Source organism: Triticum dicoccoides, chromosome 2A, assembly GCF_002162155.2.
Source record: "Triticum dicoccoides isolate Atlit2015 ecotype Zavitan chromosome 2A, WEW_v2.0, whole genome shotgun sequence".
NCBI classification, from domain to species: Eukaryota; Viridiplantae; Streptophyta; class Magnoliopsida; order Poales; family Poaceae; genus Triticum; species Triticum dicoccoides.
This window is the reverse complement of record NC_041382.1, coordinates 410,265,854-410,278,023: the sequence shown is the minus strand read 5'-3', so window position 1 is coordinate 410,278,023 and position 12,170 is coordinate 410,265,854.

Genomic DNA, 12,170 nt, shown 5'->3' with positions numbered 1-12,170 from the left:
AGGCCCCTCTGGGCCCGCGCCTGCCCAGGGGGAACCTCCTTCCATCGCATAGGAAAGCGCGCCCGGCGCCCTCCTCAGGCAGGGCTCGGGGGCTCTCCCCTAGAGGGCCACCGACCTGGCTAAGGTCACGAGGGAGGCGCTTGGGCACCACATGGAGGCGTGTTTCGAAGCACGTTTCCCTCAAGAAGGAGTAAGGCAAGGAGAGCTAGACCCTCAGGAGTTCGTCAGCAAGGCCATTCAGGAGCTACAGGAGTCAAGAGTCATGAAAGGCGGCCGCCGCCTACCAGCAGTGGCTCCCCATCCAGGCGAGGATGGTGGGCTGCGCGTCTGCATCGACATACCAGGGCTCAACCGAGTCGCCTCTCTGGAGTGCCTTTGGCCCTCACGAGTGGGGCGCTGCGAAGGTCCACCCCACAGCTACGTTCGCATGCCTTACGGCTTGCCGAACACGGCTGCCACGTACCAGCGCCTCATGAGGGACATCGTGGAGGCTCAAGAGGCCAGGCGTTCCGCAGCCCTGGCGGAGATGGAGATGGTCCGCGAGGAGCCACCAGCGCCTCCGGGGCCTCCCGAGGCCCCCGGGCCTAGGGGCTCGTGAGGATCGGCTTCCGCAGCCCACCAAGTCTGCTACACCAACACTCCTTCGTCCTCAACATCATCAGGTGACATCTTTCAAGTTTCATTTCCAGCTGGGAGCGCCCCCCCCCAGGGCTGCATTATTCCCAGGTCGCGTGGGTCCGTCCCTGCGGCATGTATCCCTTTTATTTCATGTTGTTAGCTTACTTTGTTGGGGGCGCCCCTCGGGCTGCATCATCCCCAAGTCGCTCGGGCCTGACCCAGTGATGTCCACCTTCCCAGCATCTATTTGAATGAATCCACTCCTTCGCGGCTAATGTGTTTGACCTAGTTGCCCGCTCAACTGACGCCAACTGACGGAACTTCTCCCAAACGGCATGACGCTTGCGTCCGTCCCTGCAACCCCAACAAATCTGAATGGCTGAGCTCTAGCCGCGGCAGCCCCGCATGGCGCCACCTCGTCAAGCCTTCAGTGCCTCATCGCCCCTCAGAAGCAACTAACGGCTTACTGTCAATTGTCATGGCGACCCCTCGTTCTTTCTATGATGGGTCTACAGGATCTCCTAAAGGAGCTGCGTCAGGCGAGGCCCTTGCGGTGTCTCCTTCACTCTCATCCGCGCGAACCGCTTGCACGTTAAAGGGGGGTGCCTGAGCATCGCAACTCAGGGCTCCTACTGGCTCTCCAGCCCTCACCCTCTGGCCTTGTCCACGGCATCGCGACCTGGCATACCAGCGACGGCTAAGACTCGCTCGAGGGTCGGGACCCGAGGACGTAGAGCAGAAAGGGGAGCAAAGGCGAGAGGATAGGGACATGCGAGGACCTCGCCGAGCAACCTCACGCCTGCCGATGCACGGACCCGGCAACACACCAGAGAGCGGCCCCTGATTCTCGAGATAAGTCACCACCCGGAAGCACCAGCTACCGTGGCACTATCCCCGCACCTAATGCAATCCCGTGTTAGCGATGCCGCTCTCCTTTCTCACCGAACGACGGATTCTTGAGCGCCAAAGGGGACCTCCTGAGCATCATGACTCAGGGGCTCTTACCGGACCCCGGGTCGCTCACCTCCTGGCCTTGACCACGGCATCGCGACCTGGCATACCAGCGACAGCTGAAGCCGCCTTGGGACTGGGACCTGTCGGCGCAGAGCACCAATCCCTCATGAGGTTCGAAAGGGAGAACTGAGCTAAGACGGAATGAGCAACTCACACAATTCTACGACAAGGGTTATATTAACAAAACAGGATCACAGGCACCTTACAAGCCCCCATGGGACGTGTCTTTGATTCCTCGCAGGGAACAGATCCTAAAAGGACGCTAACTACGCGCGCCCCTGCAAAAGACGCCATCATCAACAGTGGGCCGTCAAGCACCAGCGCCAACCCCATCCAGATCAGAGTCGGCGACGGCCTGACGAGCCCGCCCTGCTCCAGGAGCGGCGCCGGCTCGGGGGCTCGTAGCTGTCGTCGCTCGTCTCCGGAGTTGCGAAGAGCTCGTCGGAGTCGCTGGAACCTCCGACGCTCCGCCGCCTGAGGAGCCGCCAAGGGAGCGGTCGGCGGGCCCAGTCCTCGCCGTAGCAGGGTCCCGACCACCTCTCCCGGGGCAGCACTCCAGCCGGCGCCCGTTCGCGTCGAAGACCTTGAAGAACATCACCGAAGCACCATCGTACTCCAAGTGGATCGCGAAGGCGCCTCTTGTCCTGCAAACCCGGGCGATTTCGCTCCAGCCTCGAGTCATGAAGACCTCGCCCGGGGCAACGACCGCGACCTCTGCCTCGGTCGCGAGGGTGCTGCAGCTGGCGTGCTGCAGCTAAAGCTTCAGGAGTTCTCCCTGCGGGATGATGGAGGCGAAGAAGGGGGAAGGCGAATCCAAGACTAAGGAGGCATGGCGGCATGGAACACGAACTCTCGGGTGGAGCCCTCGGTGTGGACCCCAGGGGGGACGACCCACACCTTCGTGACCCGTCGGCACCGACGGCGGCGCCGCCCGTGGCGATCAGCATCAGCTCCTTCAAGGCCCTCGATGTGGGCGTACAAGGGAAGCGGGAACCTCGGCGGTGGCCGCTCACACCAGGGCCTCGACACCACCTAATGGGCCCTCTCGTCCCGGCCGCGGAGGACGAGCCGTTTCTTCGGCGGGAGCGGGTCTGGTTCCTCTCGAGGAGCCTTTCCCTTCTCTGCCATCGAGAACCGGCGGATCGTAGCCATCGCAGCAAGATGGAGCAAAGACCGGGGAGAAGGAGAAGCAAGAAGGGATGGACTGGAAGGGCGCGCGTCGTTCTGTACTTATGGCCGGCGAAGGCCAACCGCCGACCTCCACGATCGCAGGTAATCATGACCCGCTTTGCATGCAGGGACTTGTCCAATCCGAGCAGTTGCCGAGGCGCCATGGGGAAGTGGAGACGCCCACATCCAATCAACCGCCACGCGGTGCCCAAGGCTGCAGGCTGTTAGGGCGCGCGGCGCTTCGCTCTTGCCCTTTCGCCTCCCTGCACGGCCAAGTCCGGGCACGCCTTGGGCCTGGGGGCCACTGTCGGTGTTCTAGGAACGTGGGTCCCTAGACTTGCCTGCCTGCGGCCTGCGGCGTGGCTCAAAGGGGGGCCCAGCACGGCCCATCTTCATCAATGCAGACCCAAGACCCTCGCGAGGGGCCAAGCCTCGCGGGGCGGACGACACGGAGCTTCCTCAGGCACGGCCTCATCAGGCTGGCTCGCGAGGAGGCGGAGAGATCAAGGCGGGGTACCTCACGAGGTGCCCGTGACGCAAGCCGTGATGACCAAAGGCGCCAGGCGGGCGCCAGCCGCGCAGTGTCCTCCTTTCCTCTTTGGTGCAAAGGGAGCAAGCGCAGGCGGGAGCATCAAGCAAAGGCACCCGTTTCAGTGCAACGAGACCAAGACCAGTCCAACGGCAGGGAGGAAGTCATTATGGAGCCCAAGCCAGCGTCACCACCAGAGTCTTTGGCAGGCGAGGACCAACTTTAGTCAGGATAAGTGTACCAGATGTTCCCCTTCAAAATGGCCAATTGTTGGCGCCCTTCCCGCTCAATATTTGGGAAGAGGCCTAGGGCCTTTGCCTATAAATAGGACCAGCCACCCACAGGGTAGGGGGGTTCGATCGATCGGTTGGAGATCGAAATCAGAGAGAGAATCAAGAAGAGAGAGAGAGAAGGGTGACTGAACTCCTCCTAGCAGTTCGTCCCCTCCCCCAGCCAAGAACAGACCCTCGCGAGGCTGTTCTTCCTTGTATTGCTCATCATCATCAGCCCAATAGGCAATCCACCACACCACACACTGGAGTAGGGTATTACACCACAACGGTGGCCCGAACTAGTATAAACCATGTGTCTCTTGTGCTGTTCTTTCCATAGCTTAGATCTTAGCGAGGTGGAGGGGTGCAGGTAGGTAGGAGGCGAAATCTCTGCGCGCACCCCAGTGTTCGAACCTCAAGGGTCTGCCGGAACCCGAAATCCGACAAAATTGTTGGCATCATGAAGAATCTGGTATTCAACATCGTTCATGGCATTCCTGTCAATGACGAAATTCAGCATGCGCGCAATAATATTAACGAGGAATAAGCATGCAGAATAGTGCATCAAGAGTATTAGAGCATAATGCATCAAAAGTATGAGAGCACCATCGGGTTTAAGATTACAACTCGATCCAATAAAGTTTCAGAAGAACGAGAGTTGTAACTTAGCAAAGAAAACGCCCATATAGTAGACCCGCTTGAAGACTAACTCATATTTCTCCCCCTTTGTCATCGAATGACCAAAAGGATCGAAAATGAGGACTAACGCCCCTGAAGATAATCATGTTGATGAAGGAGCGCCGGTGTTGTTGGGGTCGTTGGTTGATGTAGGGCCTGCCGCAGTGTCGTCCAAATCTTCATGTTCATCAGTAACGCACTTTCTTCATACCTGCGGTCGACATAACTAAACTCCATGTGGTTAAACCAAAATCACACAGAACAAGGGAGTACCTTGATCTTATACCAATTGAAAGTGCGTTATATCGACTAGAGGGGGTGAATAGGCGATTTTTATGAATTCTTCAGTGAGGAATTTGCAGGTGAGGAAATTCCTTAGCGAAGAACTACTAGCAGCGGAATAAGTACTCAAAAGTAAACATAACATAACACATGCTTAGTCATCATGATGAAATGAAGACAAGCACAAAGTACAGAAAGCGTAAGCACAGGATAACACAGGATGAAGACAAACAGACTGAAGAAATTGAATTGAGGAGTATGAGAAAGTCTTCAGTCGAAGTCTTCAAACACAGATATGAACAAGCACTCAACACAGTTATGAGGAAATGAAAGAGTTGAGGAAATAGAACCAGTGAGCTTGGTGAAGACAATGATTTGGTAGACCAGTTCCAACTGCTGTCTCAGTTGTACATCTGGTTGGAGCGGCTAGGTATTTAAACCTGAGGACACACAGTCCCGGACACACAGTCCTCACCGTATTCTCCTTGAGCTAAGATCACACAGACCTCGCCCAATCACTCGTGGTAAGTCTTCAGGTGACTTCCGAACCTTCACAAACTTGGTCACTCGGCGATCCACAATTCCTCTTGGATGCTCTAGACCTTGACGCCTAACCGTCTGGAAGAAGCACAGTCTTCAAAGGTAACAAGCGTCGGATCCACGCAGGATCAATCTCTTCAGTGATGCTCAATCACTTGGGGTTTGTAGGTGTTTGGGTTTGGGTTTTCCTCACTTGATGATTTTCGCTCAAAGTCCTCGGGGGATGGGATGCTCTCAAATGACAAGTGTCAGTTTCTCTCGGAGCAGCCAACCAGCTAGTGGTTGTAGGGCCTGCTATTTATAGCCTAGGGAGCAACCCGACATGATAAGACATAAAAGCCCTTCAATGATATGACCGTTAGGTGGGTAGATATTTTGGGACAACTGGCGCATAGCACATCAACGGTTGGAATTTTGAGTAGCAAAATCCTCAGGGCTATCATGTTCCTCACTATGTAGGCAATCCACACTAGAGAATTCCTAACTCCTCAGTCAGAACAAATTCCTCAGAGATCAGAAGAACTTCGTCTCTTTCACTGAAGAATATGACTGAACTATATGAGATTTCCAGTGACTTCACTCGAAGGGATTGGTAGGTGTAGGATTTTGAGTTGAGCATCACATGGAAATTTTTCCTTAGTATTTCCTCGACCCCCTTTAATAGTACGATGTTTCCTATGACTCAAGAAAGAGAAAATGAAACTATAAAAACAAAAGTCTTCATGCTTCATGTTCCTCGAATGAATACCAAGTCTTCAGGATTTGCACCAATTTCTTCACTTTCAAAGTCTTCAGAAGGTCTTCAGAAGTCCAAAGTCTTCAGTCGAAGAACTTCATTTTTAGGGGTCGACTTTCTCTGTAAATATCAAACTCCTCATAGACTTATAGACCTGTGTACACTCAAAAACACATTAGTCCCTTAACCTATAAGTCTTCAATACACCAAAATCACTAAGGGGCACTATATGCACTTACACAGACCAACACTCAGAGGAGCACTGGCCCGGGGGGGTTAAAATAAAGATGACCCTCGGGTCTGCAGAACCCAAGAGAAAGTTATAGGTTGTTAGGCAAATGTAAAACCAAGGTTGGGCCTTGCTGGAGGAGTTTTATTCAAGGCGAACTGTCAAGGGGGTCCCATAACCCCAACCACGTAAGGAACGCAAAATCAAGGAACATAACACCGGTATGACGGAAACTAAGGCGGCAAGAGTGGAACAAAACACCAGGCATAAGGCCGAGCCTTCCACACTTTGCCAAGTATATAGATGCATTAATTAAATAAGAGATAATGTGATAACCCATCATATCCATGTTCCAACATGGAACACCCTGCAATGCACCTGCAACTAGCAATGCTATAAGAGGGGCTAAGCAAAAGCGATAACTTAGTCAAACAACGGTTTGCTAGGAAGGTGGGTTAGAGGCTTGACATGGCAATATGGGAGGCATGATATAACAAGTGGTAGGTAGCGCGACATAGAGATAGAACAAACAACTAGCAAGCAAAGATAGAAGTGATATCGAGGGTAGTGGTCATCTTGCCTGCAATGTTCTCAGAGTTGTCGAAAGCTTGCTCCTCGTAAACATACTCAACAGGCTCCTCGTTCACGTACTTGTCTCCAGGCTCTACCCAAAGCAAGAACACAAGCAACGGAATAACAATCAATCACGGTGCAATGCACAAGCAACATAATGCAACACATGGCATGGAATGCAAGATATGATGTGCAATGCATATGGGTACTCCGGAAGGAAAAGGATGATCAAGGCATCAACTTGTCAAAACAAGTATGCCGCAGGAAAGATGAGGTGATTTCGGTCAAAAATGATATAAGGATCACCGGAAACGGATGCACAGTTTGCAAATGACAAGCAAAACAAGAATGATGCAAAAATCTGCGATTAACAACATCATAGCACTTAGAATGCAACAAGAAACTATGCTACATCACTCCAACATAGCAACAAAGCACTTGGAATTAAAGTACACATGAAGCTATAAAAATCATGAACACTAAGCTCCTGCTAGTTCTCACTGGAACAAGCTCAAAATAGCATGACAAAAATGCAAATGATAACAGATTCACAGACTTAGAGAAAATACTAACATGTCAAAACAACAGCATATAGCAATGTTTATTGCTAGCAAACAACATGCTATAGGAACATATCATGGCAAATAAAGGCATTCCATGCTAGTACGAAAGACATAGAACAAAACTCCCTTACTGAACTTTAACCCAAGAGGCATGGACAATGATGTGGCACCCATGCCAACATGGCAAGTTATATGAACAGTTTCAGACTTAGTAGAAAAACAGAGCATGCCAGGAACAGATTCATGATAGCAACTTTGCAAGCTCAAATCAGTCACCACAAGGCATTTCATGGCATAAAAAGGTAACCAACATGACCAAGACATGTTAAAGAATCTAAACATGGCAAGAGCAAGTTCATAGGGTACATGCATCACTAGCAACAACCATGGCAAAGTTGAATATCATGTTAACAATCTGCCAGGAATGATATTTAGCAAAAGTAGAGCAAGGAAATGACATGCTACACTACTCCATAATTTCAACCAGAGGCATGAATGGATAGAGAAACACCACATATACAAAATATGCTTAATGAACTATCTCAAAATATGCATGGATATCATGGTAGCAACATGTTTACATGGCATTAAAATGTAACAGGAAAAGGACTTTGCAAAATAACTAAGTGTCTGAAATCAGCAACATTATGAAGCCTACTTTTCCTGCTTGTGCTAGTCACCACATAGATCAAAAAATGCAAGACTTGAACCACTGTAAATATGGCATGATGGATCTCATAAAACATGTAGACATCATGATCATAGGATGCACACACAAAATACAACGAAAATGACAAATCATCAAGTTCTGTTAACAAACAGCAACTAACATCATATCACACTTTTTCAACGAGGATAATGGCATAAATATGGATAGTATCATGCATGCGAATGACACTAACATGAAGAGCATCACGAGACGAACATTTTAATATATCATATGCATGAAATGGAGCACCGAGCATGGAGTTATGGCATGTCAAAGAGGGCATAAAAATATCACATGGATAAGGACTTTGGCGATTTTTACCCTCCGGATCTGGATCTAGGGTTCCGGTGGCACGGATAAAGAGGATGGCTGGAGCTTCGCCGGATCTTCGCCGGAGATGGACGGAGACGGCGGGGAAGAGGACTTCGGCGAGGGGGCCGGTGGGATCCGGGCGGCGCGAGGGCGGCGACGAACGGCGACTGCGGTGTCGGAACCGAGGTGTGGTGGCACCGGAGGTTGGCGATGCCGGCAAGGAGCGGCGTGCGGTGGCGCTGACGGTGGCGGCGGGCGGAGAAGGGCGCGGGAGGCGGGGCGAGCGCTCGGGCGACGGTGGGCGGCGCGCGGGCCGGCAGCGGCGGCTCCGGGGTTCCACGTGGCACGATGCTAGTGGCCGAGGACGGCGGCGCGTAGCGTCCGGCGACGTGCAGACATGTCCAGTGGCGGCGGGGGAGGATTTTGCTAGGGCTTCGCCCGGATTTAGAGGAGGGGGATGCATATTTATAGGTAGAGGGAGCTAGGAGAGTCCAAATGAGGTGCGGTTTTCGCCCACACGATCGTGATCCAACGACGGAGAGCATGGAGGGGGTTTAGATGGGTTAGTGGGCTGTTTTAGAAGGGTGTTGGGCTGCAACAAAAGAGGGGCTTTTACGGTTACCTGGTTAACCGTTGGGGCATCAAACGACCTCCAAATGGAACGAAATTTGACAGGTGGCCTACCGGTGATGTACCACGGCCACTCGACAAATCTCGACCCATTCCAAGAATGTTTTTATCCCGCTCACGAAACAAGATAGAGGGGTGCCACGGGTGCTTGTGGGAGTGTCGGATTGTGAAACGGACAACGGGGAAAATGATCGGATGCATGAGACGAACACGAATACAAATGAGATGCACATGATGACATGAGATGAAATGCATGACATGAACAAAATGCAAAACAAAGACAAAAAACCAACGACGAAGAAATATCACATCACATAGCCGGAAATGGCAAGAGTTTACAAATAAGGAAAGTTACATCTGGGGTGTTACATACTTGTGAGCTGCGTTGGGATTTTCTCCGAAGAGGAAGGGTGAAGCAATATAGTAGCGATCAGTATTTCCATCCGTTGAGAACTAAGGTTTATTGAAACAGAAGGAGCACCAACCAAATCCTAGTGAACGCTACCTACACACACAAAAGCAAATACTTGCACCAACGTAGGCAAGAGGATTGTCAATCCCCTTGAACTCATTACTTGATCAAATCTTGTATAGGTAGATGGATAATTTGCAGAACAAAATAGAAGTAAATAAATTGTAGCAAGGTATTCTTGGTTTTATAATATGATTAAAGTAGACCCAGGGGAAATAGTTTTCACTAGAGGCGTCTCTCTCGAAACAATAGCATACGATGGGTAAACAAATTATTGTTGGGCAATTGATAGAAAAGCACATAGTTATGCCGTATTCATGGCAATGGTCATTTATATAGGCATCATGTCCATGACAAGTAGACCTACTCCTTCCTGCAGCTACTACTATTACTCCACCAATTGACCGCTATCTAGCATGCATCTATGGTATGAAGTTCATGACAAACAGAGTAACGCCTTAAGCAAGATGACATGACATAGACAAAGTAAACTCAAGCAATATGATTAAACCCCGTCGTTTTACCTTAATAGCAACAATACAGTATGTGCCTCGCTACCCCTTCTATCACTGGGTGAGGACACCGCGAGATTGAACCCATTACAAAGCACCTCTCCCAATGAAGATAATCAATCTAGTTGGCCAAACCAAACGGATAGATCGGAGAGAAATACAAAGTTATAACAATCATGTATAATAAAGTTCAGAAAAGACTCAATTACTTTCAAGGAATAATTAGATCATAAACCCACAATTCATCGGATCCCAACAAACACATCGCAAAAGAAGGTTACATCGGATAGAAATCTAGGAAAATTGAGGAGAACATTGTATTGACGATCAAAGAGAGAGAAGAAGCCATGTAGCTACTAGCTATGGACCCACATGTCTGTGGTAAACTACTCACGCATCATTAGAAGGCAGCAAGGATGTTATAGATGCCCTCCGTGATTGATTCGCCCTTCGACAAAGTACCAAAAAAGGCCTCTAGATGGGATCTCGGAAGAATAGAAGGTTGCGGCAGTGGAAAAGTGTTTTGGGTTGCTCTCTGTTGGTTTGGGAATATTTGTGAATTTATAGAGGTGGAATTAGGTCAAGCGGAGCTATGTGAGACCCACAAGCTCAGGATTGCGCCTACCCACTAGGCCGCGCCTTCTGAGTTGGTGGCTCTCCCGTAGGTCTTCTGGCCGCCTCCCGGACCTTCTAGTGTCCCTTCTGGTCCAAAAAAAACACCATAAAGTCTCATCATGTTTGGACTTTGTTTGGTATTGATTTTCTGAAAAGCCAAAAACAAGCAGAAGAACAGGAACTAGCGCTGGGCACTGGGTTAATAGGTTAGTCCCAAAAATGATATAAAGTACCAGAAAATTTCATATAAATCATCCAAGATTGATAATATAATAGCATGAAACAATAAAAAATTATAGATACATTGGAGATGTATCACTCCCCTCTTGGGCCCTTGTGGCCCAAGATGACTTCCACATCTTGACCTTTTAAGGCCCGTTGATATTAAATTAAACGTAAAATAGTCCTAAGTATTTTCAAACCATTATATATGTATGTATGTATGTATGTATGTATGTATGTATGTATGTATGTATGTATGTATGTATCTAATTTAACATCCCCAGAAACATTTTCCACCTATATATATATTTATCGGTAATACCCGGTATTACCCAAAATTCACCGAAACCCTTCGGGTGACCCCAAAATGCTTCTAGATCCTATCGGAACTATTCTGAATATTGATGAAACAATTCCTCAAATATATTCTCATCGCTCCCGTCCTACTAACACTCAGTAGATCGTGACTGCCTTAAGCTTGAACCCCGTAGGTTTGGTAACCCATAGACATGAATGAAACCGTCTGTTTAATGACCGAGAGTGTGGACCGTTGACATCCATATCGATCCCTATGAGCACATGAATGAATATTCCAGTGAACCTATGGTTATCATATGATGTTCCCTTTGCTTCACTATACTTCACGAAACTCGGATACATCAGTATCCTCCTGAGTCATCACTATGCTCACTATATCAAAATCCTCATTACCAGTTTTGTTCTTCTTTCTCGTTATTGTGTTCTGGCATCCACATGAAGTAATCACCTGTGTCTGACAAGACAATGATGGATGTCGTCACACTGAGAGGGCCCTAAGAATATCTCGCCATCGTCGGAGGAGCAAACCCCACTCTTGATCTATCTGGCCACTTGCCAAACTTTCCGATGAACATGTAAGTTGTCGTTATGATCACTGTGTTACATGTGACGTTTGAGCAACCCCACAACCCACCGTACAGTAAGAAGTGACCACGATACTCCCGTGGTCTAAGGAGCAAAATCACATGTTGACACTCCATGTTATTACAGCTGATTACAGACAATATTAACTCAATTCATAACAGACAAGATTGGGTCGATTCAATATAACCGTTCTTCTAACATCATAATCTCAATGTTGTTTTAGGATCATCATTACACTTAAGGATACCCTAAAATCCGGAAAACATGATCACCAACAACACTTGAGCTAGTCCTAGATGCAAGACTAGGAACCTTTTATTTGACCGTTTATCATTCCACATGTGCATATAAGTTTTCCACTGAATTGCATATTCCAGGATCATTGCAGTTATATCATAGAATTTAAAGTCTATAATTATGAATATGGAAATATAATAATACAAATATTATTGCCTCTAGGGCATACTTCCAACACCACCTGCATTGCCGAAAGCTTCACAACCACCACCTCCCTTGACAAAACCTCCGCCGCCACCATTCCCGAAACCAACACTACCTCCACCCCCACTACCATGGCCGAAAGCAAAATCA